The sequence below is a fragment of the Ochotona princeps genome, chromosome 1, assembly GCF_030435755.1.
Source record: "Ochotona princeps isolate mOchPri1 chromosome 1, mOchPri1.hap1, whole genome shotgun sequence".
Lineage (NCBI taxonomy): Eukaryota > Metazoa > Chordata > Mammalia > Lagomorpha > Ochotonidae > Ochotona > Ochotona princeps.
The window spans coordinates 118,529,597-118,555,579 of record NC_080832.1 but is presented as its reverse complement, the minus strand read 5'-3'; the positions used below and the strand labels follow the sequence as shown (position 1 = coordinate 118,555,579).

At 44.8% G+C, this 25,983-nt stretch overlaps 7 non-coding genes and 1 pseudogene across 7 annotated transcripts; 2 read left to right on the top strand and 6 right to left on the bottom strand.

Moving 5' to 3' along the window:
- Nucleotides 1–3,259: 3,259 nt before the first annotated feature.
- TRNAA-UGC (transfer RNA alanine (anticodon UGC)) lies at nucleotides 3,260–3,331 on the top strand. The gene has a single exon. It is a non-coding gene; the product is annotated as a tRNA-Ala (tRNA).
- A 788-nt stretch (nucleotides 3,332–4,119) lies between these two features.
- TRNAT-CGU (transfer RNA threonine (anticodon CGU)) lies at nucleotides 4,120–4,193 on the bottom strand. Its single transcript has one exon. It is a non-coding gene; the product is annotated as a tRNA-Thr (tRNA).
- Nucleotides 4,194–9,624: 5,431 nt separating this feature from the next.
- TRNAA-AGC (transfer RNA alanine (anticodon AGC)) lies at nucleotides 9,625–9,696 on the bottom strand. Its single transcript has one exon. It is a non-coding gene; the product is annotated as a tRNA-Ala (tRNA).
- A 4,011-nt stretch (nucleotides 9,697–13,707) lies between these two features.
- Nucleotides 13,708–13,779, bottom strand: TRNAA-CGC (transfer RNA alanine (anticodon CGC)). Its single transcript has one exon. It is a non-coding gene; the product is annotated as a tRNA-Ala (tRNA).
- Nucleotides 13,780–17,188: 3,409 nt separating this feature from the next.
- On the bottom strand, nucleotides 17,189–23,990 carry LOC101526283 (MICOS complex subunit MIC27-like; annotated as a pseudogene).
- TRNAT-AGU (transfer RNA threonine (anticodon AGU)) lies at nucleotides 22,359–22,432 on the bottom strand. The gene has a single exon. It is a non-coding gene; the product is annotated as a tRNA-Thr (tRNA).
- A 634-nt stretch (nucleotides 23,991–24,624) lies between the features above and the next one.
- On the bottom strand, nucleotides 24,625–24,697 carry TRNAF-GAA (transfer RNA phenylalanine (anticodon GAA)). Its single transcript has one exon. It is a non-coding gene; the product is annotated as a tRNA-Phe (tRNA).
- A 746-nt stretch (nucleotides 24,698–25,443) lies between these two features.
- TRNAA-UGC (transfer RNA alanine (anticodon UGC)) lies at nucleotides 25,444–25,515 on the top strand. The gene has a single exon. It is a non-coding gene; the product is annotated as a tRNA-Ala (tRNA).
- Nucleotides 25,516–25,983: the final 468 nt, after the last annotated feature.

Below are 25,983 nucleotides of genomic sequence, written 5' to 3'. Positions count from 1 at the left end.
CCCTGGCTTGGTTCTCATGCTCACTGGGTTTCAGTTACTGAGAAATATCATATCAAAGTTGCTTTTATTTTTGTTGATATAATTTCTCATGATTTATAAATGTAGATCTGTACTGTTTAAGTTCATGTACTTCTGCAGTATAGAGCAGGGCCTGTAACTGGGTCTTCTCATCGCTCTATCCTAAGCTTTTGGTGTGGTGCCTGGTACATGACAGCCATTCAAAGAGCAGAGACAAGAATTATAGGTGTATGTTATTCCGCATCACAAAAAACCTTGCAAAGAAGTGAAGAAAGGGAAAATATTCAAAAATATGCAAACAGGTCACTGTGATACAGTATGGCAAGTGCTCTGGTGAAGACAGTGTGTGTAACTACAGGGTTAGACAGAACGTTGTTGGTCAGAAACAAGTGCTTACTGGAGTCTTGAAAATCAAGGTGGCTGAGTAAATAAAGGCCAAGAGTTAGGCTAGAGCAACATTTTGGAGTTATATTTTGATTGTCAGAAGAGTGTGAAAACCCAAGTTAGACCCCCAGCAGCAATTTCTTCAGGTTTCCAATGGTAGCCTTAGTGACTAGCAAGTCTAAGGTGGAAACTGGGCTAACACACCAGCTGATTTTACAAAGATTCTACTTGATGAAAACCTGCTGAAACATGAGCTCCAGTTCACTGGCCTTCCAACGACACTGATAGTGTTACGTGGGTATGGGGCTGGCACCATTTGTATGATGATGATAATACACAGGCCCAGCCAGGGCTAGCCGTGTCCCTCCACAGGGCTCCAGAAGTACTCCTCCCTTGGGCAGACGGTCCCTGTGCTCATTGGTGGAGTTTGCTGAGTGTGCTCCAAAGCTGGTCACAGGCCCAGCTGTCACCATGTGCTCATCTATCCATCAGCAATAGAAACATGGCCCTTGAGCCTGCTTCCTGGGGTTTCATTTCAGCCTTCTGACAGTGACTTACAGGCCAAGGTTGCAGTCTGCGACGGCTTTCACCTCGAGTGATCTGCTGGGGTCCTGGTGTAGCTCACAGCATGTGCGGCTACTGGCATGTCCAGCCTGTCCCCCTACCCCAGTTGCTGCTCTGGCCAGTGCGGCCGGGAGCCTACTTCTCACCTTCCATTCCTCTTCTCTGCCTTTTTGCAGACTCTTGGGCCTCACTGGATGTATCTCCCTGCACAGGCCCCTTCTGCTAGTCTGAGTGCTGGCAATGCCTCTGGAGCACTTGCAATTGCCCCCAAAATTGCCCACGCAGCCAAATGGTCCTGTCCTTTTTTCTTAACATTTTTGGCCGTAGCATGCTGCAGAAAAACAACACAGGGGATAAAGGTAAGAGCTAAGGAAAAAATGCTTGGAGCTGAGAGAACATGAATGAATGAACTCACAAAAGAAAAAAAGAATGCGAAAACAGGCCATACAGCAATTTTTTTTTCTCTAAGAGCGTCTTGCTGAGAGCCTCCTCGGGCCAGCATGCAGAGCTGTGGGCAGCATAAACCCAGGGCTACTCTCCTGGGCTGACACCTGTGGCAGGAGCAGGTGCAGCCAGGTGCATCCACCTGATACGGAAACTGCGGAGTGCTTTGGGATCTCCAGGTCTTGCCGCGTGTTTCAAGCCCCGAGCTCGCTTCCCCAATACTCAGCACCAAGCGACTCCGCCTCACGGCCTCAAGGAGTTTCTGTGCAGATCCGAGGGGTGCGGAAGAGCTGCGCATGCCCCGACTGAAGCGTGCAGGCCCCAGGTACTGGCCGCGGACCAACAGGCTTCCGGGGTCTCACAGCAGAGCCCGTGTAGCCTGTGTGAGGTGAACAATGTGTTTCTGGTTTTTTGTCTATTTGTTTGTTTTTAATCACCGTTTTGCTTTTTCTTCACCTGTTTTATTTGTTTTGGAACATGAACTATATTTTTTATTTTTTGGGTTTTTGTTGGTTCAGTTTTCTTTTTCTTTTCTTTTTTAAAAAGCTGGAAACAGGATAGCTTGTTTAACTTAAATGGTCGCAAAATCAGGGTGTAAAGGGCCAGCACCCTCCAGTAGCAGGGTGTTGTCGTCTTCTTTCAAGTCCCTGTAAGCCCATGGGGCGGCTGGACTGGATACTGGGCACATTGGGGCCGTGGAGCCTTGTCTGATGCCCTGGGCTCACCACAAGAGCAGCGCTGTTGGGAAAGATGTGTCCCACTGTCTGCATATCCGCTTGTATTCTGTCCTCAAGTCAGATGGATTGTACTCTTAGGAAAATCAGCCTGTCAAGACAGTTGAGGTTTTGAGACTTGAGACCTGTGCTCACCCAGCAGGTGACCTTCTGTGTGGAGACCTAAAACTTCTGTTCTTTTTTTCTTTTTTAAAAGAACTGCACCTGCCCTTGATCACCCTCTTTATTCACTCCTGCAAAGGGGTTGTGACAGGGACCGATGCAGCAAATGGAACTGGATCCAGTGGATGCCAAAGGTCAAAACCCCACAGAAATTCTCTCTCGACCAGGAACTCAAGCATCAGGAAAATCCATTCAGGACAAGTAAGCACTTCTGGGGCCTTTTGCTTCACGTATCGGGCTTCTGTTGTAAATACTGATAACGGACTACATCTTGGTGCCCTTAGCTTTCCATGTTTGATTTTCTTTAAGATTTTACCTTCTTGGAGTAAATTTTGGTTCACAGTAAAACTAAGAGGGAGGAACAAGACAATTTTGAATACCCTCTACCCTGATGCATTACAGCCTCATCAGGTATCAGCATTCCCCCACAGAGAGGTGCAGTCTTCAGGGACACATCACGATCATCCACAGCCCTCAGTTTACAATATGCTTCACTCCCAGTTGTATATTCCATGGGTCTGTAGAAGTGTACCTGATGTGTATTTACCATTAGAGTACCATACGGAGCATCTTCATCCATGCTCTGCGTTTAACCATTCATCAGCCCCACCCTTCTCCTAACTTCTGCCTACCATCATGTTTTTCACTATCCCCACAGATTTGCTCGTTCTAGATTGTCATAAAACTGGGATCGCAGTACATGATATTTTCAGGATGACTCCTTTGTGTCTTCTCACATGTGATCAAGTTTCAGCACTGAGCTAAGTCAGTTTCATTACATTACATATAATGTAGTCATGTGAACACTGATATGTGTATTTTTCTCATATTTAATGCCTGTAAAATTCATATCATTCTCGTCCCATAAACTATTAAAGAAGTTATTTTAGGGGAAAAAAAGAGACAGATGTATAAAGAGAAGCCTGTCTGCACCTGCACTGTTGTACTGTGGTGGGGATGTAGCTCAGTGGTAGAGCGCATGCTTTGCATGTATGAGGTCCCGGGTTCGATCCCCGGCATCTCCAGTTCTTGTTGCAGGTTCACCTCAACATTTTTCAATTCCTGAATCCCCCAAAATGCTTTCAATATTTCTAAAAAAGAAAAGTTCAAATTCCAAATCAAATTAGACGTCTTTCTGCCACACCTTTGTTTGAGATAAAAATAAGTTGCAGAAATGTTTAGCTCACTTTCACTGCCAAGCTCACTCATGTCCTGATGACCACTACCTCTCTCTTTTTCTTATGATTTTTCTTTTTTTGGAAGAGGCAGGAAGTGGAACGGTAAGGCAGGAGGGTGCTTGCACCACTGCTCTCCCCTCAAATCTTTGATCTTTGTCCAAGTGTTTCTGTATTCCCAGGCTAACACAAAAACTTTCTTATTCCTTGTACTTCAGAAGATAGCATATTGGAAGGTAATTTTTGAATAGAAAGTACACCACTGGTGAAGTGGTATTAGTAAGACTGATTTCTAATCAGTTAGCTTCCCAGAGCTGTGAAACTATAGACAAAGAGCAGTGCTCAACTAAGGGACAGGAGTGATGAGGAATGTTTGTGAACATAGAAAAAGATGACAATTTTTATTAGCTGCTACTTAGTTCTTTCCTTTGTCAATGAACATGGGAAAGAAATGGTGTGTTCTGAAATAATACACAGAATGTTTGCTTTTGGAAATGTGTAAGATATGCCATCATTGCCTGGAGTTAAGCATAGTTAACTGCAAAGCTGTATGGCTGATAATCACGGAACCTGAGGTTACATAAAGAAAAGTAGTCAGATTGCAAGCAGTGAAAACTAGCATTGACTGAGGAAGACCTAGGCCCTGCTGGGATTCGAACCCAGGATCTCCTGTTTACGAGACAGGCGCTTTAGCCAACTAAGCCACAGAGCCAACCATAAAAACGAATTCTTCCTTTCTGTCCAAATCCACCTCTTTTAAGTTGAAGGTCAATGTTGCTAATAATGGCTATTATGCGTGTACTTTTCAAGCACATCATATTAAAGACTAACTCTTGAAAGGAACTCTGGAAAACTGGACTCTATGAAATACCAAAACTACACCTACCCACACTCACATTTTAGAACCACATCAGCGCGACCCGGGGGCAGAGAGGACCTTGGAACCAGAAAGGGGCAGATGCTCCGGGGAAGCAAGCGGTTGGCTTGGCTAAAGATGAAATAAAAGGTATTCCCACCCCCCCCCCCCCCCCAGAGACACAATTCGGTTTGAGCCTTCATACCATTAGTGACATTTGGGGCTGTTATAAGATAGCGTAAGTATTTATAAAAGAAACCGAAATTCCCCCATACGTTCAGGTTCTACAAACAGCTGTGAGCTCCTTTCTGTTGGATGATCTGGTAAACAGCAAGAAGCTAACGGTTTTATGATTCCAGTTTCAGGAACCGTTCCCTGTCTGGGGAAAAGGATCTCTGTTCCTGTGGTTCTCAGAAAACTCCACAAAGAGCAAACAAAACTCACATCTTGGGAGGCATTACTGGACAAGCAGGTTCCTCTTCGCCAGCCTGTCTTTCTCATTTTGGTTGTTCAAGAGGATGTTCTCCAATGTACTTCCTACAGATTCTCAATTGCAGAAATTCAACAAATTTAGGATAGAAAATTCCCTTGAAGAAGAATCCGCTCTTTAGCTAGCATCCCAGTTTCCTAGAACTAAGGCAGGTGCTGAAAGAAGCACCTGAACTCACCCAATAAGCAAGTGCTCTTCCCTCTACACTGATCTCTCGCACTGACTCGTTACAAAAACGACAGAGGGTTTTTAAATGCTCTGCTGATGTAAGCAAAGACTGTGAATACTCTAGGCCAGGTAAGACATTCGAATTCCAAAGTGTTTCTTCTCTCTTGGGTCACATGTTGGGGCATTGTCATGTTCGATCTCATTTAGAGTGGGGATTTCTGAGGTTGGGGGTGAGGGTCGGGAGGAAACTACACAAAATTAAGTAGTGAGATGGGAGGAAGCAATGGGCAAATCCAGGATTGCAGAGTGCAATTCGCTATGAGTTTATGGATCAAAGTGTTTCTTGGGCACCTCGGGAAGAGAGGGTTCCTAATCCAGGAGTCCAGAGGAAACAGGTTTATGTGCTAAGTTAAAGAGGTGCATGGCTAACTGAATGCAAGTGGACTTCCTCAGGTAGTACTACAATTCTGAACATCACATGGGAGACTCTCCAGGTGTCAGCTTCCTGCCTGAAATTCTTAAGGGCCATCAATGGCTTTGTTTAGCTCACAGGGTCACCCAGAGAACAAGACAAGATGCTTACAGTCAAAATAGACAAACACCAGAGTTATGGAGAGAGAGAGGGAAAGATGGGGAGACACATCTTCTATCCTTATGACTTTACTAGAAAACATAGATTAATCTATGGAGAGAAACTTATAAGTTTAATCCACATTCACAAACAGTTGCAAGACTACACAAGTACTCCATTTACTGCATATTCACTGAGTTTGGAAAAGTGCTTTAGCAACATGAAAAAGACCACAAAACCACTGAGGGTTATGAATGTTACAACTGCCATGATATCTAGTTAGCTTCAGTTATTATTTCTTTGTTGGAAGCAGGTTGATCCAACTTAATACTAATTAACAGCTGCTATGAATTGCAGATTGATGTTGAAATCCTAACCGCTAGCACTTCATAATGTATTCTTAGTGTAAATAGGATTATTGCAGGTGAAATTGAATTAAAGCTACACTGGAGTTAGTTGGGTCCTTGATCTGATATGACTGGTGTCCCAATAACAAAGGGAAATTTGAATACAGACACACAGGGAAAATGCTATGCGAATTTGAGGGAAAAAATGGTGTTGGGGGGGTGATGTGTCTACAAGTCAAGGGTTGTCAAAAATTACAAGGAAACCACAAGTCAAGGAAACACTGGAATCAGATTCTCCCTTACAAGGACTAGAGGAAAGTAGGTAGGACCATTGTTTTGACATTCTCTTTTTTTCTTCCTCTATCTGGAGGGAGGGAAGACATAAAGGGAGAAGCATGCTCAGAGGGTCCCGCTCAAGTGGATTTGATAGTTCAGCTGTTCTGTATTGCTGCCAATCTCGCCCCTCCAAGCTCAATGAAATCTCTTTAGATTCCACTGGCTTACATAGTCCAGTTTGCCCAGTCTCCATTTGCCCAGGTATTCAGTGCCAACTCTTTGCTGGGGTAGTTGATTGATTTGTTCTGTCTTCATCCTCTGTTATGGTACTAGGTGTCCTCTGCAGGCTCCAGTGTACTACCACATCCTCCATGTGCATCTGGATATACTGTCCACTGCTATATCTAAGACATTGAGGAGGCCCAGCTCTGACACATGCATTCTACAGTCAGACATTGGAACATTCAATTTCCGCCATGGTTGGAATTCTGAGTCCAGCAGTTCAACTGGGGTATTCCCAAAGAAGCATCATCTGAGGTGAACCCAGACCCAATTCTTGTGTGTGTTTGCCAATACAGGGTCCGGCACAGTCCGGCACCAAAATCAGCCTCCACACAGTGTTAGTTGCAATTGCTGGGTGAATTGTTTCCAGCCCTGTCTTCTATAGAAACAAATGGGTGTTGCAACCCAGCCTGATCCTGCCCACCGCACACTCAGCCCCCGTGCAAACCAGTGGGAGCCGAAGCTTAGTCGGAGCGACCTGCAATAATCCCCACCAGGCCCACCCCATGCCCTGGTTCCTGTGCTTACCAATATGTACAGCAGATTGGTTCTGTCTATCCCACATCCCATTCACTTGACACATGTCAATGGGCACTGAAGCCTAGTTCAACCCAACCAGTCCCACTATCCAGCCAACACATGTGCCAGCAGGTGCCACTCTCTGTCTAGCTGTGCCTGCCCCAGTCCTGGTTCTCATGCTCAACAGTTGGAGTAGCAACCTAAGAGGGAGGTGCCCACTGTTTCCCTACTGGGTCCACTCCCACTCCCGGATCTTGCACTATCCAGGTGGTACTGCAGTTTAGCTCAACAGAGTTTTCCCCTGTGCCAGCATCTGCCAGCTGATGCTGCAGCAAAACCCAACTACCCTCACCCTCTCTGGCTTATGCATGTACCAGTAGGTACAGTCTGCCCAGCCTGGTTTTTCCCTGATCCAGTTTACATGCAGGCCAACAGGTACTGTAGTCATGCCTGTCCTGGTCTGCCCCCAACCCCAGCTCTCATGTTCACCAGTAGGAATAGTGGCCCAGCAAGGGAGCTCCCTACAGCACCCCCCCTCCACTGGGTTTACCCACTCTCCCCCAGGTCTCATCTGTGCTGGTTGGGCACTGTAGTCCAGATTTCCACAGCCCACCTCATCTTGGCATTTGCCAGTGGGTGCTGTAGCCTGGTAGGGCCTGGCCCACCCCCAGTTCCAGATCATGCTGGTGGGGGAAGGGGGGAGTTACAGCCTAGTCCAGACCAGCTGGCCTCCAGTCCTAGCCCTAATGTGGATTGGATGGTATTGCAGCCCAACCTGGCATGACCCACACACCATTTTGGCTCTCAGATTTGCCAACGGGTGATATGAATTGACCCAGCCTGGCTCACCCCAGACCTGAACCAAAGCTAAGCCTGTGGGTACCGTTCCCTGGCCTGGTCTGGCCTGCTCCCTTTCTAGTTTTTTTGCACTCAGCTTCAGGGACTGTGTTCTGACAGAAGAGTTGCCCAACATCCTGCATCAGAACCTCTCCCAGTACCAGATCTCAGGCACACTGGGCAGGAGGACCATGGGCCAGTCCTACTTAGTCAACCTCCTGTCCTATCAGTAACAGTGGCCTTTCCTGACCTGCCCTCACCCATTCCAGTTCTTACTGTTGAATGTTACAGCCCAGCCAAGCCTAGTCCACGCCCAGACACAGCTCACACATGGCTCAGAAGAGACAGAGACGTAGCCCAGCCTACACCCACCCTGGTTCTCACTAGCTCCAACAGGTACTGGAGTCTAGCTCAATCTTGCACACCCCAGATCCAGTCCACCCCCCGCCAAGGGAGACCGCACCCATGTCCAGACCAGACCACAGCCCCTGTGCTCACCAGTGGGACCCACAATCCAGCCAGGATGTACCCTTAGCTCCCCAGTCAGGCCTGATTCCAGCCGCAGATCTCTTGTGTGCCAGTGGTTGCTCTGATCCAGCTTGGCATAGCCCCTCACCTGTCTTGGCCTTTGCCTTCAGATCCTGCACCCTGACCTGGCCCAAACTGGCCCCACTCTCGCTGGCAGGTGCTGCAGCCTTGTCCTGCTCTCATCCCTGGCTCATGCAAGCAAGTCGGTGTGGCAGCCTAACCTGGCATGACCTGCCCTCCATCCTGGTTTCTGCACTTGCCAATGGACTATGGTTTCTCAACCCTGCCCAGTCTGCCCCCTGCCATACAGTGAACTGTTTACTGTTAGGTAGGGCCTTCAATACATATAGAAAAAGACATTAGGTTTTCCTGGAGGGTTCCGGCCAGCAGAATTGCCTTCTTTATTGTGTTCCACAGCTAAAGCACCCACAGAGTCTCTCTGTCTCTTTTGCCTAAAGCAGCTGATAATAGCTACCAATTTAGTTAATGTAGATCTTTTTCTTGGTCATCTTTTGGCTTGTAGGAATGAATCTAGGTCATTTTAGGCTCTCCAGTAGCCTGCACTTTGCTTTGAGTAAGTGAGCTTACTGCTAAAACAGCACCTCCAAAACACTGTTTTCTAAACTTCCTTTGCTTGCCCATGTGACAAACATCATGTTGCAAGTTGGAAACTGATATGGAAGTACCAAGATAGAAGAGATGTCAGAATTCCAGAGGAACAGATAAAGGTGTCAGCTTCATCAACAGAAATGGATTTTTTTTTTTTTCTGAGAAAGAATTGAGATGAACAACCTGAGAAAGGATGAAGCAAATTTAGATTCAAAAAGCAATTTGTATGGAAAGGATCACACCGTTGTGAATGCTGGGAACTCACTGGCAAAACGCAGCCACTGAAATGCTTCTACTTCCCCGTTTCTGCTTATTTCTGAGAACTGCCCTGGATGAAGATCTGCATTAACCCATGATGTCATTGCCTCAGAGCTGAGAAGAGAGCACTTAGTTTCCAGCCAGCTTGCCAAGACCTCATCCTCTTCTTTCATTGAGTTCTTTGAATGTGATGAGACAGGAGCTCAATCTACTGTCCTAGCACTCAATTCAAACCCTATCACTACAATTAGATAAAAAGTCATATTTATCCATAAATCTGATTTAGGGCTTATATGAACAAATGTCACTCTTTGTTGTTGTTGTTATCAAAGAGGGTCTAACATCTTTTTGTTTTCACTTTGCAAGAATAATTTTGGTCTCAGCCATTACCAAGAGGAAAAGTGGAGATGCTGGGGATCGAACCCAGGACCTCATGCATGCTAAGCATGCGCTCTACCACTGAGCTACATCCCCAACCCGCAGCAGGAAGCTTTTCCAAATCATTTTCAAGAAATGTAACAGACCTTTTTGGCTTTCATTATGTTTGTCTTTCTGTTTACACATATTAGAATTTTCACCTCTCTTTTGTAGAAGCCTATCACTAAGCATTTCTGATTACTTGGCATCTTACAGACATTTGGTGACTGATGAAAACAAAATGAAGCCGAGACTGTTCATATAAAAACAAAAACAAACACACACACAAAATATTTCCCTGATCCTGCCTTTCTGAGTACTTATCTCTCTTTTTGAGGGACAAGCTGAAAAGGGAAACATTGGGAGAAAAGCCTGGTGTTCTGTTATAGCATTGCTATCTGATTTTCAAAGAACTTGGTCTGTGATAACAGTCTGAAAATCAGAGAATATGGACCTGCTGATCCTACTCTGGTTCTGTGTGAAAAGAAAGAGATAACTTTGTATCTGGAAACCAAGAAAAGAAAGAAAGATACAACACCATTTCTCCAATGAACCTATAGGCAAAAATCACAAAATTTAGCCCAAATTAAAATATTCAAAAACATATCACTATGGAATTGTTGATTGTGGGCTTCATGTTAGTCAGGTGCAGAAATCCTGATTCCTATGTGATAGTGTGAGAAGGTGGCACCTTTGGGAAGTCATGGTCATGAGGACGGAGTCACGTGGTAGGAATGGTGTCCTTATAAGAACAGGAAGAAGGCCAGCCCTCTGCTCTGCCATGTGAAGAGGCAGAAAGATCCCCATCCGCAAACCAGGAAATGCCCCTCACCAGAACTTGACCACACTTTTTGGTAAAGCAGATGACCTGTGTAAGCCACTCAGACTATAACATTTCATTTTAGTAACCAAAACTATCTAAAACTAAAGAGCCAATCGAATTGGTTCTTAATTCTAACCAAATGTATAGTTAACAGTCCCAACCAACATTTAATCAAATCAATCAATATTAGTCCTGGATTTTAATTACTGTTTAATTATAAAGGATATATTATAGAATATATAATTAATATAAATTACTATTTATTTAAGCCTTAACTGAATACTCAAGAATTTATCTAATTCAACACAGTAGTGGATTAAAAGAAAGAAAAAAGAATGTAGTTATCCCAATACTTTCAGAAAAGTTATTTTTATAACTTACTATATATTATAACTTGTATAACTAATAACTTATCTTAGTCTGTTATTGTATATATGTTAGTATTTAACAGGAACTTAGAAGTGAGAGTTCCAAAAGTCTTTTCAAATTCTGACATTCAAATAATTAAAATAATTAACCATAGACTACTCTATGTTCCAGTACAAACCTGGAAGACAAAACAGCAAATCTTATGAAAGTTGGAGACAATTAGGTAGGGAAGCAGGATAGTTTTGGAGCCATAGTTGTGTCTGTATCGTTTGTTCCAGCATGACTCACTTGATATTTGAAAACTGGTAAGGATGGTGGAGACTTCTAGTCAACACAGAGGGACAGACTCCAGAATTACTCTTAATCCTGACTCAGTCACAACTTCTAAAAGGCAATGTGGAGCAATGGCTTTCAAAACTCTAGTCATTAGGCAATAAAAGCTAATATTCCTTTTTTTAAAAAAAAAAGATTTATTCATTTTTATTACAGCCAGATATACACAGAGGAGGAGAGACAGAGAGGAAGATCCTGCGTCCGATGATTCACTCCCCAAGTGAGCCACAACAGGCCGGTGCGCGCCGATCCGAAGCCGGGAACCTGGAACCTCTTCCGGGTCTCCCATGCGGGTGCAGGGTCCCAATGCATTGGGCCGTCCTCGACTGCTTTCCCAGGCCACAAGCAGGGAGCTGGATGGGAAGTGGAGCTGCCGGGATTAGAACAACCGGCGCCCATATGGGATCCCGGTGCTTTCAAGGCGAGGACTTGAGCCGCTAGGCCACGCCGCCGGGCCCAAAAGCTAATATTCTTAGAGGTGATAAACAAGATCACCACACTGATCGTCTCAGCTTACTCTCTTAAGAAATATTGTCACCTGTGGTACAGTTAATTTTACGTGTCAACTAAGTTAAGCTCTAATACCCTGTTACATGGTTAAAAATCAGTCTAGTCATTTTTAGATGACTAGACGATACTTTTAGATGTGATTAACTTTTAAATCGGAAGTCTTTGGGTAAAGCAAATTACCTTTCATAATGTTGGTGGGCTTTGCTCAACTTTATAACCTAGACATGGAGGGTTCACAGTCGGTTTCTGCTAAGTCAGGCACCAGACATGGCAGCTCTGGAGAAGCTCCAGAGAAAACAGCAACTCCCCACTCATCCACTCACGTCTTTCTCTTCTTCTCTTTGAGAAATTTACTTATTTTAAGAAAATGGCTCAAATGCTTGTGAATACTAAAAGTTGTGGCTCTTCAGGCTGGAAAGTTCAGCAGGAATTCATGTTGTAGTCTTGAGTCTAAAAAGTAGTCTGTTAGCGGAAGTATAAAAGCTTCCCTTTTGGTTTTCTTAAGGTCTCCTCTGACTGATTGAGCAAGGCCCACCGACATTATGATGAGAAGCCTTACGGTAAGAATGATTTCTGCAGCTTCAACAATTATAATAAAGGCTAATGTGGCTGAAGCTCGAAAATGATGCATCTGAAGCCAGGTCCTGTGTCACAAAGTCAAGATTTTTATGCTGCACGTAATGGGGCAGGGCAACCACCACCGGATAGTCACCTGTCGTTCTTCCTCAGTTTACAAAACAGGTTTTGTTTAGGGAACAACATGTCCCATGGGATGAATCATGATGTCATTTGGCCCTGGTTCTTAACCTTAGCAACCAACACACTCTCAAATGGAGCAAGGACAAAAACCTCAGAGCCATTTTAGCTCCTTGTCTTGAAGGCAGACTCGATCCCTCAGGAACTCCCTGATCCCTGCTTTCTTTTTCAGATCAGCTGAACCCAAACTCTGCATTCTCCCTCAACCCACCCCAGAGAAGAAGGCCCTCAAAAAGCTTGTATAAATCAGGTCAGCTTGGCCCACTGTGCTCCCCTCCAGAACCCTAGTCCACTAGAGCTGTTGAAATTCCAGCCTGCTGGAGCGCTGGGTTCTCAGCTGGGTGTACAGCCAGTTAGCTACCGCTGCAAACCTCTTCCCTTAATAAATTCATTTTGGCTGTGAGTTCATACCCTCTGTGTGTGTTCTTCTCTCTTTCCTTAAACTTTTCACAACCAATGTTTTGTAACATGTTTTCAATATCTTGAAATAAGTCTCCTAGCTAACTCAATTCCAAATCAATAAGACGTCTTGATTGCTATATGAAAGAGAGACAAAAAGAAAATAGTTTATAATGCATAATAAAACATCTGCTTCTTTATGTAAATTGATGGAGTGAGAGTGAAAGCAGATGTTACAACATCCCACCACTTTTTGGTTAAGAGCTTACTGGACTCAGACAAGACTCAACCCTACCTCATACCCTTCCACTCAGGATTTCCAACTGCCACCACTGTGTACACCCATCCTCTAGGACAGCCCTGCTCACTACCACCTGTTGCGTTGAGAGTCCTTGTTCTTTCTCCTTTTTGTCTACCCTTCTAACCTAAGGTAAATGTTTAAGAATCGATATTCTGGAAAACTATGAGAAAATCAAATTCAATACGAAGTCAACAAATACAAGTGAAGGCGTGAACAGAAATGTTGCATGCATGTTGGAAGGGAAGAGCCATGTCCGGCTTGCCAACATGATTTTCCAATTAGTATAGTTTTTGGTAAATTTTCCGAGTATAATAGTTCCACAATTTATCAACTAGCAGTATTACTATGTTATTCACTGCACATCCAATTTTTGTCAAGAAAAGAATTTTGCATTGAAACATCAAGGTTCAGAAACTAAAAGCAGTTGCTCACTCCTTCTTCACTCCTTTCGAGAGAAATATACATGGAGCCTAAGAAATGGTCCGCTTTAAGGGAAATGATTATGAAAAGAAATGGGAGAACACCAAAAGATTTTACTCAATAATTCTTGAATGGGGGGGGGGGGGGGCAAAAGGAGTGGAGATGCCGGGGATCGAACCCGGGGCCTCATACATGCGAAGCATGCGCTCTACCACTGAGCTACATCCCCCAACACAAAAGAGAGGTTGAGTAAAATTCCTGGCCTGCTAAAAGCTCGCAGTGTTTGGCATGTTTATTCTGCTGTCTGTGGTCCTCTGTGGAGTAACAGGCTGTAAGAATGAATTCCATATCATGGCTCAGTCCGACAAGGTATACCCTGGACTTCTTCCCAGACTCACTGAGTATCAGCAGCTCCGATCGTTTGTCGAGCAAAGCACAGTAGCTCTAGCTCAAGTGATAATTCCATGGGCTAAAAAGTGGCCCAGGCGCAAAGGATTAAGATCATTTTTTTCAGGACTTGAAAATCGGTTTTTCTGCTGATCCAAGATCACGGAAAAGTCACCACAAATTGTTTGCAGCTGAGTAGATCTCCTGGTCAAACGCATCTCTGGAGCAGCCTCTTCCCAGCTGCGCAGAGTTGAGTGAGCACCTTGCGCTAATCTTCGCCACACAGCTTGGCCGGCTGAGACCATTTAAGTCATCCCACACCGCTGCGGTTACCTGCAGACTTCAGCCGAAGAAGGCGCACTTGCTCGATTCCGCCTTTCCCTAACACATCAGCTTCTCTTTCCTTTCCTGCTGGGTCTGCGTCTCCCCTGGGCTGAGGCACCGGCAGGTAAACGTGGAGCGCCTGCCTTCCCAGGGATGGATGAACTCCACTAAACGCGATCCTCGGGCCCAGGGTCTAGCTTCTGCAGCTGGGTGCACAAAACTTTTGTCTTTTATTTCTGAAGCTGCACAACAGAGAACAGCAATACTTAAAAAGTGAAAATAACACCACCAAATATCCGTGAAAGAAGTAAGCTAGACTTTGTTAAAATTGAAAACGCTGCCAAAGGCACACTCCCAAGAATGGGAGACAACATTAGCAGAACGCTGTAGGATCCTATTCCAATGGTCTCAATCCAGAATCCTAACTTATGAGCATGGGTGCCGCAGAAACTGTTGTTGCTGGTAAAAACACAACACAGTACAACCACTTGGAAGACAAATCTGATAGTCTTTGACGAAAGAAAACATTACTATAAGAAGCAGCAAAAATTTTTCGTGGCATCCATCCCAGCATGCACATGTGTACGGCAGCTTTAGCATAATTGCTCAAACTTGTCAGTAAGTAAATGGGCAAACTGGGGTACATTCAGGCAATGGAATATGATTCTTCAGTTCTAAAAAGAAATGAGCTATCAAATCATGCATGATCTGTGAACAAAACTAAACCAAAAAGCTAGTCATGCTGTGTGATTCAACTACATGACAGCTGGAAAGGACAAATTATCTAGAAGACAAACATCAGTGGCTGCCAGGAGTAATAGGGGAGGCAGGGACAAATATATGAGACACAGAGGGGCTGCGGGGCAGGAAAAATGTCCTGTATAATACCGCAAAGATGGATAGATGTCATTATACATGTGTCAAACCCCATTTAAGTGTGCCATTGAAAGTGAACTCCACTTTGGGCGATACAGGTGCCATGATAGACTTATAGGTATAAATGGTACCACTTTGGTGTGGGAGATGGCCAAGGATGCTGCACATGTGTGAAAAAATGATGTATAAGAGAGATTCTTCTCCTTTTAAACCTGAAAGTGCTCTAAAAAATAAAATTGTTTTTTAAAAAAAAACGGAAAGGCAACCTCAGGAAGGCTCAGACTGTGCAGTGCCCATCGTGGAGGAGAAGGAAAGGAAATGAGCTTCAGATGTGCTGTGCTGGGTCTGCTAGCATTGCCCCAGGCTATAACGCTGCATCTTACAAAGCTGTGGCAGACAGCCAGGACGCTGAGCGACAGCTAAGGGGCTCACTTCCGGGCGGTCAGGAACCTGAGCACTGCAGCAAATGAGGCTGTGACCCAGGTCCAAGCCTCAGCCCTACCTATTTGGGTCATAATGAAACAATTTCACTTCCATTTTCTCCCTCTGCTTCCTCCACACAGATCAGCTCGCTTTGATATTATTTTTTAAAAGGCAAGTAGGTTGAAGTGACTGCTGAAGACCAGGTGACCACAAAAAAGCTTCAAGTTGTAAGACGCTTTGGTGAGTACAGGATGTTAACGTCACTGAACCATTTGAAAAGAAAATCCAGGTTTCCCAGTGATTGACAAAAACTGGTATGCTGGTTCTCTGTTCCTGCATGTTTGACAGACAGGCACAGCATCTCATGCAGTGCCCGTGGTTCCCTGAGACACAAGGTGAAGAGCGGAGTGAAGGGATTTGGCTGCATCCAGCGCCTAGTCACCAGGGCTGCTTTCGACTCTGGCAAAGTGAACATTGTGGCCATCAGTAATCCATTCATTGAACTCACATACATGGTCTACATGTTCCAGTATGATTCCATGCAGGGCAAATTCCACAGCACAAAGCCAAGAATGGCAAGCCTGTCACCAATGGGAAATCCATCACCATCTTCCAGGAACAAAATCCCACCAACATCCAACGGGGCAATGTGCCCAGTATGTGGTGTACGCTAGTGTCTTCACCACAGTGGAGAAGGCTGCGGCTCATCTGAAGGACGGGCCCAAGAAGGTCACCACCTCAGCCCCTCTGTCGATGCTCCTTGGGTTTGTGATGGGCGTGAACCAAGAGAAGTATGACAACTCCCTCATGGCTCCCCAGTGGCTGAGGCACTCTCTCTTCCTCCAGTGTCAGATGGAGTTAGTCGTCCCACTGGGGAGTCCTTGCTCCTACTCAGTCCCCAGCCCAATGAGAATCTGCCCCTTTCACAGTGTCTATCTCAGGCCCACTGGATAAGGGGGGGGAGGATTTGGGAGCTACCTTGTCATGTAACTATCAATAAAGTCCACTACCCACTCCCTACTCCCCACTCCAAAAAAAACCTGGCATGCTGTTTTTTATTAAGTGAGAATACTGCACAACAGAGAAAATCAGCTTGGTGCTCATTAATTTAGGTGGTTTTTTTTTTTTTGCCATAAAATATTGTTATTTTATTCCAGTGCTGGGAAGTAAAAAAACGAAACAGGTGAGAACACATCTCTCCACACACCACTCTAATCTAACTGACACTAACTTAGAAACGCTAGAGTAGATATATAAATATATATAAACAAACAAACAAATATATATAAATAAATAAATGAATGCATGTGCACCTTTTCAGATTTTAGTTTTACTAGCGTTCATATCTACATTTGGTCTTATTTCTCTATAACACCTTTTTTATGGTAAACACCTTTTAAAGTTTTCAAATGCAAACCCAACACTGGTGTCTGCTCATCAATCATTTGATATTTGCATTGCATTCGTGGTTGGTGTTTTAGTTACTTATGTGACTAGTCAAACCGTGCGTTTGAAGATCTCAGGGAATAACTTGATTTAACATTTGCTGGATGCATCAACTACCCATTCCATGATTTTTATCATTATTTGTAATGCCACACATCTGATCATTCTCTATGTGGTTTGTTTTAGCTTCTAGTGCTGTACATATCTCCATCTTCTGGATGGGACTGTCCGTGGTCCAGGAGCTTGAGGTCAGCCATAAACTGTGTAGCACCTGAGGTGAATTCTGATTTGGTTTTTGTTTCAGAAATGAGTTCTCTTGACAAAGGCTCTGAGTGCTTCAGGGCTTGAGCTGTTTTTCCAGGTACTTCTATCTCGACCGACCTAGCTAGCTTAGCTTTTGCTTCTAGGTTCTGGCAGTGACTCTTTTATCTGTTTGTGTTCCCCAAGTTTTCACTGCTTCATAAAGCTATTGGCTTGTAGAGGCTGCCTTTTTCCCAGTTACCTTTGCAATTATTACTGATTGAACTGGGTAGCACACAGTTGCTCCTAAAGTGGTCAGTCCCAATGGATAAGTGATGTTCTTAAACCTTTTCTTGCTGAAATCACATCCAATAACCCTGAAGCTCTAATCACTCCAGTTTTTGGAAGAAAATCTCAAGGAGGATTCTTCAGATACACATATGCATCTTTTCTAAATTGCACTGTGTCTTTTATCTCATTTTCACAAGGGCTTAAATACTCTTGCACCAGCCAATATAACCAGCTCTAGTACAGATGGATGTGAAGAGCATTTGTAAATGACCAGGAATTTGTAAATGAGATTAGGGTTGATGGGATTATGCCGGCTGATGAGGTTTAGGGCCTCACAAATGTTCCAGTCCCCAGGGATGGGGAAACCGCCACCTGATATCCACCCAGGGTCCCGCTATGTGCATGTTCTGAGGGCTCTGCCCAAGTGGTTTGGATAGTTCGGAAATGTTGTCGATTTCGCTGACCCAAGGGTGATGTAGCCCTCCTAATGTCCATTGGTGGCTTGGTCAACCTCAAGTCTTCATTCACCCAGATGTTTTTGTCATCATTTGGCTGAGGTAGTTGTCCAATTTGTTCTGTTCTCCTGCCACGGTACCAAATGTGCTGTCATATCCTCCCTGTGTGTCAGGGTCTGCATTCGCTCTCTGCCTTTTTCACTGAGGAGGACATATTTTTGCAGGTGGGCCTAACGACCCCAGGCCAGGCTGCCAGATCCCCCACCTCACAGGCACCAGATGCAGGCCAGTGACCCTGAGTGACCAGGCCCGAGTCCGGCACCAGAGCCCCACTGAATGCCTAGGGAGCCTTTAACCAGTGTGCCGATCACTGCCCGTCCCTGAACGCTCTTGGTGTTTGTTGGAGTACTATGTTGTCCATGCTCTAAAGGATCCTGTGCTTTTTCCAGGCTGCAATCTGGCTTTGTTGGTGGTTTTTGTTTGATTCTAAACAACTCGCTTATTTTTTGGAGTTGGTGGGCACTTCTGCTGTTGTAGCACTAGATGGCGCCCTAAACTGAGGTTTGCCTGCACTTATTGCAGCGTTGCTGTTTTGGCACTAGAGGGCGCACTGCAAGCAGGGTCTCAGACAGCAGTTGGTGTTAAGAAAGCATCTCAAAGGGCTGCTCCAGGCTTTGCCAGCCTTTTCAGGGACGGGGGCTTGTGCAGACACCGAAGCAGCCCCTGACGATGCCAGGCAGGTCACACCTGTTCAGACCGGATCAAACCGGGTCAGACCAGATCAGTCCAGATCCGGTCAATCAATTCCAGACCGGATCAAACCAGTCCAGACCTGATCAAGCCAGTACAGACCAGTCTAGACCGGGTCAATCCAGTTCAGACCAAATCAAGCCAGATATACAGAGAGGAGGAGAGACAGAGAGGAAGATCTTCCAACCATTGATTCACTCCCCAGTGGCCACGATGGCCGGTGCTGCGCCAATCTGAAGCCAGGAACCAGGAACCTCTTCCAGGTCTCCCATGCGAGTGCAGGATCCCAAAGCTTTGGGCCGTCCTCGACTGCTTTTCCCAGGCCACAGGCAGGGAGCTGGATGGGAAGTGGAGCTGCGGGGATTAGAACCGGCGCCCATATGGGATCCAGGCCGACTCAAGGCAAGGACTTGAGCCACTAGGCTACCTTGCCGGGCCCTACTCTTTACCATTTTCTAATACAAAATATTTTGGGGACCATATTAGTATATTGTACAACAGACCCCTTGAAACTCTTAGCCAACATCTCCCCAGTGCTGGCCTTTCCTCTTCAGTGTTTTCTGTCCCCATGTTTGTTATTCAGTCGCTCTGAGCACTCACTGCTGTGAAGGCTAGCGTCTTTGATGCTCTGCAAAACCAAGCAATGGGAAAATTCAGAGTTCAAGTCTTTACAGACTTGCAAGGGATCTCCTAAGATACGGAAATATACCTCTGCCTCATCTTCCATACATCTCCAACTAGTATGAGGAGTCAGTCCTGGATTTGGAAAATTCATTTGGTGAGATCAATGCTTCTCTCCTGACATGAAGACTGCAGGATTCTCCAGTCATGAAGGACAGGACAGGTTCCGTAACAGCAGGGTCCATGGTCTGGGAAAGTGCCCGGGTCACCGTCCCAGGATGACCAGAGTGGGAGAGAGCGCCATTACCAAAGCAGCAAGCCACTTTCCTGTCGCATTGCCCTTCCCAAGCATGTGCAGGAGCGGGTGTCACACAGGGCCGGTGTGGGCTGAGGACGCAGCAGTCTCGTTCACCACAGAGAGCTACTGTCCTTTGAGGATCCTCAAAGTGAATTAAGCCAAAACAGTGCAGGGACACTTGTTTCTTCCTCTCCTTGTCCTGAACTCAGACTCTGGGTATGATTGGAGAGCATCACTTCTCCAAAAGGTTGGAAAAAGGAGAGGATGGGAGCAGGAGCTCCGAGCTTCAATAGAAGCATGGAAAGAGGGCCGAGACATCTCACGTGCATTGGTTTAAGACAATAGCTTTGTACCCACTCCCCTGGGATCCTAATAATGGTGATAACCTTGATGAATCAGCGTAAAATTGATCATGCAGTCCAGTTGCTGATATAAAATAGCTTTTGTTTAATTGTCGACAAATGTCTTGTTAGAGTTACAAGCCAGTCTAGATTATCCTAAAATCTGCCAAGATCAGCAAAATTATACTTCAACACAACAAATGGCTAAATACTAAAATGAAATAGACACGAGACAGCTGAATGGTACTTTATAGCCATTTTAAGGTATATAGCAGCCGGTCCTGTATATAAACTAAAAGTGAAATGTCAATGAGCAAATCATAGGTTGTGGTTAAGAACTTGTTTTTTGTTTTTTTTTAACATACTGGTTACGCAAAACCATGTCAATTCCATAATGTTACAAATCGCTGTTGATGTTATATTGGGACTCTTAATTGACTGTGATGATATTCTACCAGCTCTAACTTCAGACCAGAAATGGTCTCCCCAAGAAGCTGTTCAACCCATCTGGACAATAAGTAGCTGGACTCTATGCTTGGTATATGTTTGCAAGGAAAGAATCTTGATTGAATTTGAACTGTAATGCTGCATCAAGGTGGAGGAATCCACCAGGGGCATGGGGAGGGGGAGGGGTGGGGGGATTCCCAGAGCCTATGAAACTGTCACATAATGCATAATAATTAATAAAAAAAAGATTAAAAAATGGCTTTTGTATTCAAACTTAAACAGGAGGAAATATTTTAGAGGGAGAATAGGATGCAAAGTGAGAGATTTCCTGGAAATAGAAGGCTGTGTCTGTTTAGCCAAAGAGTTATCTCAAGGAGAGGATTGGCTTGAATTAACTTCAGTGTTTGCTGCAAGTCCTTTGCCACTTTGAAGAAGCCAAGTTAAGTCACATAAAGTAAGAGGCCACTGCTAAATGCTCAAGTGTTTAGCAACCTTACATCTCTGCTACCCTTCAAATAAGGACTGTGATTCTTATTTGACTTATTTGACCAAAATGACTTTACCATAAGGTAAGTTACTGTTTTGTTCTGTAATTTTGGGTTCAATTCATGGAAAAACATTATCCTATCTGAAATACAAGCTGATGGCATTTGTTGAAAACAATTCCTCCCATTCAAAAATGTTCAGCCTCAGCGCCAATTCCCAAAGGCATAACTTTTTGCCAAGTCACTGAACTTCCATGTCAGGAGGCCAGCGATGTCTTTCAGCTTCTAGCTTCTAATGACAGTTTGTAGGAGTGATGATGGTTAGGTCCGCCACAATGAACCAAATTCAGTGCTGATATTACTTTTTAATTACACATAACCCACTCAAATATTTTTCACAAAGAAGCATAACTATGGGCTTATGTTTTCACTGGATTAAACTATTAAATTAAAGACTGATGGAATTATAGCTCCATATGAAGGACTATAGTATTGTAGCAACATGAGGAAAATCTGTCGGTGGGTGGGATTTTGGGGGAGGGAATCCCAGCCTATATGAAATTGTACCATAAAATTCAAAAATTAAAAATAAAAATTTAACCAAATGTTAAATTAAGCCTTTTTCTGTCCCAGTCATTATTTTACCGTAACTAGTTATAACAGGTCTTAGCAGATTTCAGGCTGTAGCAAATTATTGGGTTTTTTTTTCTCAGCTCATTAGACAATATCCTCTCCTGTAATTGTACATGCTGGTTATTCATGAAGCTGTCCTCCCATCACTTTATGCTAGCGTTGATTCCTGCAAAGAACAACTGTGTAGTTACCTTGCACACTGAACAGTTCCTTACACCGACGAGCAGGCTGGAAATGTCCTCCATCATCATCTCATTTTATTTAAAACATTTTCATGAAGAAACTGTGTTGGTGCAGGAGTTGGTAAGGTGAGCACAACACAATTTGCTGTACCTACACCCCAAAGTGCTGAATTCCAGGCCTGGATGTGCTACCGGTGCAGACTTCTGCTAACGTGTGCTCTGGGAGGCAGCAAGCAATGACTCAGTTGATTTCCTGTCACTCATGTGAGAGCAGACAGAACTCGCAGCTCCTGGCTCTTGGGACCATATAAACAAATGACTTTTCTGTCTTCTCTCTCTGCCTTTTGAATCAATGAGCAGGAGTGAATGATTTTCAAAATACATTGGCTGTGATGAGAAATGTGAAGATTGGAGTATTTGACGCCATACTACAGGAAAACCCAGGTGGAAGACGTGTTTTCAAAACCGTCATACAATCTTGGTTGTACCTTGAGGGAATGTACCAAGACCAATTCTGGTTTTGTTACCAAGGTTCACAGACAATGGAAAGTAAGGGAAGTGTCCAGAGGCAGAAAAGAGACCCTACAAAGGGATACATTCACCCTAGAAAGGCCCCGCTGGGATTCGAACCCAGGATCTCCTGTTTACTAGACAGGCGCTTTAACCAGCTAAGCCACGGGGCCCTCAAAGCACGTATCTGATTTCTTCTTATTAGGAAGTACTTGTATTGTATTTCACTCGGAAATAACTGTTATGTGCTTGGCTTTATTTCCCCCTCGGGATCTCCACTGCGCTGGGAGGCGCCCGAACGCTGCGGAAGAGCGTTACCAGAAGCACGGGGTCACTGTTCTTCGCGATCTGCCTGACTTTGCCGTGGCGCCTCCAGACTGGTCCCCGAGCCAGAGGAAAACACTTCAGCAAAGGGGGCTACGACAGCTTCCCTATGGAGACCCCGGGGCCACCGGCCGCGGTCCTTCCAAAGGCGGGACTGGAAGCCAGGGATCTCCCGCTGGGGCGGTGCTGGGGGGCCCAGGGCTTCACCCCGAGGGGTCCGGCGCCGCCTCGACCCTGCGCGTCCGCGCACACAACCCCACCCTGGCCATCAGCCTGCTTGCTCCCAAGGCACTCCTCGGTCTGAGAGCATCTTTGTGACCATTGCATAGTGAACGCAGAGGTGGAGCTCTTGGGATGAAGTTTTGCAAAGCTATTTATTTGAGCACTCACTGGTTTTCAAGGCTTTAAAAGGAAACCATAGGAGGAACGCTTGATTGTCCTGATCAAACACATGTGGACAGAAGGATGTGCTGCATGGGAAGAAAAGAAAAAAAAAAAACACAGAATCAGCTGCAAGTCTGAAGGTCGGTTGTCCTAAAGTTAATCACAAGTAATTATTGCAGCTACCTCCACTATGTCCTAGTGTAGGCACAGATACAACATGAGGAAGGCACCTAGCGGAAGGGGCAGGCCCTTACAAGAGTCGCACGGCTAAACTCAAGACTAATTTGAAGGGTGAAGAGAGATCCGATGGTCCCAATGTTTGCGGTCATAGAATTGTTAACCTGTTCGTTTAAAAAGGGGCGGGGAAGCATGAGCTTAGAACGTCTGCCGGGAAAGACTAACTCGCCTTCTATGGATGGTGGTGACTTGCACGGTGCCTACAAAGAAAAGCGGCATCTCCTGTTCTTGGGCACTTGATGTGCTTGGGGAATTGTGACTAGAGGTAGTAAAAAAACAAAAAAGGAGAAAAGTTGGGTATGACTATGACAAAGATGCCTGCCAGTCAATCTCACTGAAATGTATAATAAGCAGTCCGCTCCCTGAGGGGGTGGCGTCTCCTGAGTTGTGGAGAAGCGGGTCCCTGAACCCACAGTGAAGACTGAGGGGGCGCAGTCAGGATTGGGAGACAAGTCCTCCTGAATGTAAGCTTGATGGAAACAACAGAATGAGCTTGCAACTCTGGAATTCTGAGTTTCTTGACATGCCATTATGATTCTGAAACTTCCTTGGAATATCCACAGAATTTCTCTTCTGCTCTGTCAAACCTACAGTTGAAATGCTGCTTGTCTTTCCCTCATTTGGAACCGCACATCCTAGAAAGCAAATTTTACTCAGTGGTCTGGACTGTGGACAATTCATTCTTGAGCAGTAGTGATTATATCATGAATGATGATCCTGCATTCATGACCTTTCAGTTCTGCTCTTGGGAGGAGTTACCAAAAACTGTGCCTCCTCCAGGACCATCTGGGCTTTGGCAGTAGGGTCTACCCCAGGTTGGGACCTATCGTCTGCAAGATAAAATTATCCTTTGGAGTAGAGACAGATAAATGCACCCATGTGTGTAGAGCACTCCCCCTATTTGCGTGTCAGCCTGAAAATGGCCCGGGTACCAACCTCTTACAGCATTCCAGTGTCAGTATGCCAGCTGTGGAAGCAAACACAGGATATTACATTTTAAAAAAGAGAGAGAAAAATAAAGTTTAGTATTTTGTAACCCATGAGAACTTCAAATGTTTGTGCCCATATCTAGAGCTTGATTAGCCCGCAGCCATTCACATGTTGACATGTTGTGTAAGGAAGCTGTCGGGTGCGCTGTGAACCCCTTGTCGTAGGGCGTTCTTCCCCGCACCCCTCATACTGCGGTGCCTCCCAAAGGGGGCCACTTTTGCGGTGCCTCACTCTTTAACACATTTTTTTTTGCACATATCCATCAACTCTGTCAAATTAAGAATGCAATACAACTTAATGAAGTATAAATTTACTAAGTACTGAAGCTGTAGTCTTTTACTGAGAAATACGTGGGCAGTATAAGGTTAGACTTGGTTCCTAAAGTTCAGTGCTCTAAACTGAATTCTCTGGGCAAAATACCAAACTCTCCTGCCGGAACCCGGGATTGAACCAGGGACCTTTAGATCTTCAGTCTAACGCTCTCCCAACTGAGCTATTCCGGCTACACAAGGGGGTGTTTCCCAACTTTTATTTTCCAGTAATTTATTTTGAGTTTTGTAGGTTCAAAACTCTGAAGTGTTGTTTGTGTAAAATAAAGTTGTCATTTTGCAAAGACTTGATATCTGTTGCTTTCCGCGGGTGCGGAAATCTTTATGGGGTCAGATCATTAAAGAAATTCAATTTATAAGAATATAAGACCCTATAGCCTAATTATTATTATTTTCTGGAGATAAGAAAAGTTTGGGAAATGATTTTCTCAGGAAAATATTTCACATTTTTACCATTTTACAACTGAATTGTTTTTTGTTTGTTGTTGTTGTTTTTCAGGAGTAGTTTATAAACTAAGAAATTCTTAGAATCATCTCTAGGTCTGGTGCAATGACCGCCCTTGCGGACGCCAGGATCTCGTATGGGCACCGGTTCTTTCCCAGCTGCCCTGCTTCCCACCCAGCTCCCTGTGGCCTGGGAAGGCAGTCGAGGAGGGCCCAAAGCCTTGGGACCCTGCATGCACGTGGGAGACCCGGAAGAGCTCCTGGCTCCTGACTTTGGATGGGCTGAGCTCCGACCATTACGGTCGGTTGAGGAGTGAACAGGCGGATGGAAGACTCTGGAAGAGAAGATGAAGATATAATGTTACAACTTTCTTAAACTATACCTGCAGTGACCGGAATGTTCATTTTTGTTGTTTTTGATTTTAGAGAGGATCTAATATTTTCTACTACACCACCAAAAGCTCAGCCTGCGGGATGGGGGTGTAGCTCAGTGGTAGAGCGTATGCTTTGCATGTATAAGGCCCTGGGTTCGATACCCAGCACCTCCAGTTTTCTTTTTCTAGAACTCATTTTGTATCATACACACGTTTTTTACTCTCCTAACTTTATTTATACTTTTCCCCCCAACTTACAATAAAAGCTAAAAGGATTGCCATGATAACAAGAGGAAGAAATGAGAATAAAAACAAAAGAAAGTAGACGCTTATTTAACACATGATCGCTATCTAATTAATGAGCTTTTTCACTTGGGCAGCCATAATGAGCTTTTTTGTATGGACAGCCATTCTACACTATTACATAAGATGCTAAAATGAAGATGGGCAAAAAATAGAGGATCCGGGCTTGGCAGCGTGGCCTAGTGGCTAAGGTCCTCTCCTTGATCCCATATGGCCACTGGTTCTAATCCCGGCAGCTCCACTTCCTCTCTATCTCTCCTCCTCTCAGTATATCTGACTTTGTAATAAAAATAAAATAAATCTTAAAAAAAAAAATAGCAGATCCATGTGCAATTTCTT